Source organism: Mastomys coucha, unplaced genomic scaffold (genome assembly GCF_008632895.1).
Source record: "Mastomys coucha isolate ucsf_1 unplaced genomic scaffold, UCSF_Mcou_1 pScaffold13, whole genome shotgun sequence".
NCBI classification, from domain to species: Eukaryota; Metazoa; Chordata; class Mammalia; order Rodentia; family Muridae; genus Mastomys; species Mastomys coucha.
Window position 1 is genome coordinate 25966960 of NW_022196895.1, and position 6310 is coordinate 25973269.

The 6310-nt window shown below is 38.1% G+C and overlaps 1 long non-coding RNA gene across 1 annotated transcript; it reads right to left on the reverse strand.

Moving 5' to 3' along the window:
• Nucleotides 1–4512: 4512 nt before the first annotated feature.
• LOC116087576 lies at nt 4513–5926 on the reverse strand. The gene is made up of 3 exons (XR_004117494.1): nt 5816–5926; nt 4724–4792; nt 4513–4563 (listed from the first exon to the last, which is right to left on the reverse strand). It is a non-coding gene; the product is annotated as an uncharacterized LOC116087576 (long non-coding RNA).
• Between the last annotated feature and the right edge of the window lie 384 nt (nt 5927–6310).

The following is a 6310-nucleotide window of genomic DNA, read 5'->3' on the forward strand; positions in this document are numbered from 1 at the left end:
GAGTACTGAATGAGTGGGTGAATAAATGATTATGAGGTGAGATACAGAGCATTTAATCTCAGGTAAGCAAGTCTCTAAAGACATAAAAGATACCCCTTAAGTGAAAACGAGGTACATTGAAAGCACTTTAAAAGGTTCTTATCCCAGCAGGGTGCAACAGGGCTGGATCAGACTGGGCTGAGATTGTCATTTTCCTGAGCATTAAATTCGTTCACAATTGTTAACAGGGCTTTAAAAAAAAAATGATTATAATGGTAACAAATTAGGGGTCTGTTATTCTAACTAACTTTTCTCTATTAACACAGAACTTGGTCTGAAGAGCAGAAAGAGCAAAGTGGGCAGATTTCATAATTGCAGAACTTCGGTTTCACTTTGCTCTAACTTTCCCAGTAAAACACAATGATACAGAAAGCTATTCTCAAATGTGTTACCGGCAGCATCATGGGCTTATGAGATATTGTGTAACCTTGCCTCCTTTACCATGGTGCCTGGGGGTCACTGTAGTGCTCACTCTGCCCTAATGAGGGCAAGGGTCATGGACTTTGTGTTGATTAGCATACAGTCATGCAATTTTTTATTTATAAGCTTTGGTCTCAGTACTCCAAAAGATCACATGGATGAGCTAATTCTAACTTCCACTTTCAGAATGTTGAAGCTAAGGTCAAGAAGAGTTAAGTGCCTACTCCTGACATGAACATTCTGGAACAAGAGAAACCTTTGTCTAATGAACAGTAGAGATGTGAAGCCGAGAGTCACCTTGAGGTGCAGAAAAGGAGGTGAGATGAATGCCAAAGCAAAGGCAGGGCAAAAGTTGGCTTGTTTAGATGAACCAGTTTAAGATAGCTGTGGATTTCACATGCTTCCCTGAACTCTAGAAGCAAATACTTAGAATGACCCAGATTTCCCTCCATTTGCTGATGCATTCCCATAGCAGCACTATGGTAGACAACGAACCTCCCTGATGTTCAGGAACATCTCTAGCATAGTGTGTTTGGCCTCCCTTATCAGCCCCATCCATCCTAGTTAGTCATCAGCTTACAGAATTTCTTTGTGCAGGTACCAGATTCCTGAAGAACTGTATAAGGTCAACCTTCTGGATACATCCACCCAAAAATCTGAGCCACTTCCAAGCCTTTAAATTCGATCTCAATCTCTAGGTTTTAACTTCTATCATTATGGAGGGCAAAAAAGCAATTCAGTTTTCTCTTTAAATATAAGTTATCCATGTATTTAGATCTGTCCATTTGAAACATTGTTCATACCTAACAAAATTAATTCATATATCTTATTAAGCTAAAAAAGAACTAGACAAATAAATAATCAAAGCAAGAAAAGATCAGAAGTAAAATGAAGGCTTATGTGTCTCATTCACCTGTGTGAAAAGTAATATGTATGTTTTCAGGTGAGATTTTGACTTTGGAATATTCAGGAGAATGGTCGCTTTAAAATCAGCAATGAGAAAAAAATCAGTGATACCCTCTTCATGACTACTGCCAATCATTAAATTTTAAGTTCTCTTCTGGTGCCTCCCATCAACATAATTTTATATGCCCTTCATAGTTTCTTTGTCTAACATTGTTTTAAACTATTCTGAGTAAGAGAAAGGGAAGTTATTCTAACTCACCACTCTAGTTCATGATACATTGGGGCAGACAAGTCAAGGCAGAACTAGCTTGAAACATTTGGTTCTGTCATGTCTACAATCAGAAAATGTAGACAGCAGAAGGCCTGCTGCTGCTCAGTTTGCTTCCCCTCTCATCCATATCCTACTTCCAGCCTGAGAGTGGCACCACCCACAGTGGAGGAGTCCTCTATCCCCAGTATACATGAGCAAGAAAATTCCTCATAGGGTGTGCTCATTGACCTATTGTCTATTTGATTCCAAATTCAAACAGGTCAAAAACTCAAGTTAACCATAATAATACATAGTCACTTCCTCTCTCTAAAAATCTTTTCTTCTCTTTACCAATAGTACACTACTCTTCCTTCCATATAGATGGTTCATTCTCTTTCCCCTCATTGCTCTTCATTTCAACAAACTTATAGCAGGCTGCTCCAATGCTGGGATGTAGATTTCTTTGTTGTGTACACATATGCACTGACTGGACTCACTCATTCTGTTTCACCTTTCCATAAATGAAAGAATGTATTAAATCAATATTAAACCTGAAAAGAACATAGCTATTCTGTATGAATGTTGCAGGCAGAGGAATTGAGTCTCTAGCTCTTAGTCAAGATACCAGGGCTAGTAAAACAGCAAGATGTTCCCCCACCCCCCCCAAAACAACAACCAATATTAAACACAAAGAATCATTGAGACTAAAATTTTGTCTCTAAATATTAACAGTCTTTTGGGAAGAGGGAATAACCCCATTCATAAAGCTAACACATTGTCTGAATCCTGTTTGGCTTAACATAATAACAGAGATATGAAATCCTTCCCCCAATTAAGTGAAATGTTCAACATTTGTGATAACCATGGCCCTCTGAATATTTCTGCTTTTCTTGTGTAAAACTAAATCCTGATCTTTGTGAACATGATAATTGGGTTGGACAATGGCTGAGTCTTCGATTATCTTTCCTAAACAAACATGAGGAGGGCATTTGTTTTCCTTCTACATAGTTGTGGCTTCTGATTTGGGAGCTGATTCTTACATCTCTCGTTGCTCGTTGCCATTCCTATGGCTAAGCTTTGCAAGATGGCACTGTTTTGATCTATTTTCCTCCAAAAGTGTCAGCATTCTGGATACTTACAGCAATACACCTCTGTGTAGGTGGTAGCTCAGGTGGTAAATTGTTGGCCTTGTACTGTACCTCTGTGACATTATTTGCTGTTCTAAACGGTATGTCAACATGTATTTACTATCACATAATAAACAGATAATAAACACTTGCCAGTTTATACACACTAGATATTCTTTAGGAATTTCTATACTTTCCTGTTAATGCAGCCCTATACCTACGGAGAATTTCTTGTATTTTAGTTGGAAAACCAAAGGAAGTTTAATTTTGCTGCACTGAGCCCTAATGTGTGAAAGCTAACAACCAGTCTTCTTGACAGGGCTGTGGTAAGGAGTGACCTGTGCCTTGTAGTCTGAAAACACCTCTAGTGTTAGCAGAAACCCAATCAAACCTGATTGCTCCTTAAGAGCAACACTTCAGGGCTGATGAGAGGGCTCACAGGTAAAAGTTCTTGCTGACAAGTTTCATGTGAGTGAGAAGCCCAGAATCCACAGGGTGGACAGAGTGAATGAACTTTTGCTGTTTTTCCCTAACCTCCATACTCATGACATGACTGCTGTGCATGTGCACACATGTACACAAAGAAAAGAAACAAAGCAACAACCAGCTTGCCACCTCTGAGTCTGTGTTCACAATGCTGGGGATAGCTCAATCACCTTTAGTTGATCCTTGAGCTTCATCTCAGACTTTTTCTTACCAAAGGGGGAAAAAAAATCTGATCGTAGATAATTTTTCAGAATTGTTGAGATGCTTCCAAAGGGAAACCAAACCTCAGCCCCACACTACTGAAATGTCTATTGACATTCTGGGCTCTATGACTGGGGTCAAGTGAGTCAGTCTCTCTTTCTGCTTATACATTCCAGTTTGTAAAAGAGGTTAACATTCAATCCTTCACCAAGGCATTGTTACAAGGACTAAGGTAAACCCTAGACTATGTGGAAAATGTCCTCCATGATTTAATGTGGTGCTGTAATGAAAAATCATGTTTATAAACGAAACCAGACTAATTCTGTTCCAAGGATTTCTGCCTTAAATTCACTTCTCCCCACATATATGAAACCCTATCTTTAGTGCAAATTTTAATCATTCTTTCAAAGTATTTCAAAGTCTTTCAAAGATAAAAGTCTTTCAAAGTATGTTAGGATTCAAATGGACAAGACACAAACCTGGGGAAAAAGCAACGGGGAAGTAGAAAGAGAAAAAAAGAGAGCAAACTAGCCATGACTCTGACCTTAGCTGCTACAGTAGGCAGACAACAAAAGACAAAGGGTTGACATATTTAAATCACAAAGAAAAGAAATATGAAAGAAAATTTCAAGATAAGAGAACACATCTACAGAACACAGAAAGCCTAAGCATGTCCTGGAACATACTTGGTAGAAAGATTGAGCTGGGCATTCTATTAGGATAAGCAGGACAGCATCTAATAATACTTGAGGTGGAGCTGGGGAGGTATTGCAGCAGATAAAGGCAACAGCTACACCATCTAATGAATCATTGGATTCCTTGGTCCTACTTTGTAGGAGGAGAAAATGAACTTCAACAAACTGTTCTGACTTCCACCTATCAGACTTGAAAGAAGAGTACAGACACACACACACACACACACACACACACACACGGAGGAGTGTGGGCATGCAAACAGTAAGCAAACAAATAAATATAACCTAAAATATTAAAAATAAAACTCATGGAGATGAAGGCTTCAAACTTCAGGAAAAAAATATCAAGGAATACGTACCACCCAGTGGCAGAATGCCGCTTTCTTCATTATATAAGCATTTTCCCAGTTCAGAGCATTTCCCTCACTCCATTTATTTTCTGGAGACAGTTCCAAGAAGAAAAATGCCAAATAATTATGTTCTTTCCACACTCTAGAATATTCATTTACTGTTCAATATGAAAACTAATCTGAGGAAGTAGAAAATAATTTCTCTTTACCTTTCTAACACAATTTACTTTTATTATCTAAGCTCTTTACCTGAGAATTCAATAAGCTATTGTGGTCTACTTCTTAAGGCATGACCTTTATGTTCTCTTCCCACTCTGGCTGCACAACATGAAAAAAGAGTTTTTCAATAGATGATCATGCAGTAACAGTATCTAAGACAATATACATTGCTCTGTTTTCTCCTATTTTTGATTGAAAAAATAAAACGATGCTTGGTAGATTACCATAATGAGAATAATTATTTCCAACATATTTTATAAAGTGCCTTAGATTTGACTATTTCTATTAAATTAACCAGATGGTGGCAGCACGTAATTTTACCCAGAAATATACATTAATTATTAACAATAAATGCAGGGTAAAGCGACAGACTTCAGTGACATGGCAGCACATCTGCAGAGGAGATTGTTGGCAATTTGAAAATGCTAATTCTGTGATTAATCTTCCATTTGGCTACTGCGGAGCAGAAGTGCCACAAAACGGAGTTAAGATGAATGATGACATACTCAGGCTTCAAAGCTCCTTCCCATTCCATGGAGCAGAAGGACACTTTAGAAGGCAGCAGGAACTTTTGTCACAAACCACTTTAGAAGATGTATTCTGCTGTCTTGACTCGTTCACTTTTGAGAAGACAACTTATATATCTGTCTTCTGAAGACTTTTTGGTGACATTTATTTTTAATGATTATTTTTGAAATTATTGTGTGATTACATCATTCCTCCTCCTTTTTTTCTCTCTCAAACTTTTCCCCTATAACCTCAGTTGCTCTCCCTCAAATACACAGACTCCTTTTCTTTTAATTGTTGTTACATACATATTACTAAGCGTATAAAGACAATCTGCTTAGTCATGTGACTTGTGTGTATATACTGACCAGCATGGCATAGTCCCCCTAAGTGTGCAATAGTACACATGGTGAAGGTAAACAATAGTTGTCTGATTGGCCTTTAACCATGCAAAGAGGAGGAATTCAGGTTTAGTACAGGAAGTCTAGTCAACTAGTTAGGGCTAGAAAGCCATAGGTCTGAGGGGATAACCTAACAACCGTCACTTTTCAAAACCAGTTCATTCCCTAGCTACCGTCCAAGTATTTACTCTTATACTCATAAATTTATACTCACAAATAAATGTGATTCTCACTCCTCATCAAAACTTGGCTTTGTAAGAGATGGAGACCTTCCCAGAAAGCCAAAGAGTTAGTTTAAATGCGCTGTGCTGAATTCTCTCTCTCTTTCACAGAATTCAACTCCAAACTCTGACACTCACCCTTGAGAAGCATAAAGAAAAATATCCTTGATTGTTGCCAATCTCTGGTATTTTCATATCTGTAATACAATGCGAATCTTCAATACAGTGCTCCCCTTTCTCCATACAAAACAAAACCATAACTGTGAAGAAGCTATAAATTAGCAAGAGGATGTTTTAAGAACCTTCTGTGAGAGCACAGACTAGAAGAGAACCTTCCTCCTTCAAGCCCAAACCAGGAAAACACGAATGAGGCCCTTACCATTAACAGTGAAGTCTATGTAGAATCCACATTGGTTACACAAAACTTGCTGGCAAGAATAATATAGAACTTGTTGATCTTTATAACCTAGGGAGGAGTATAAATTGAG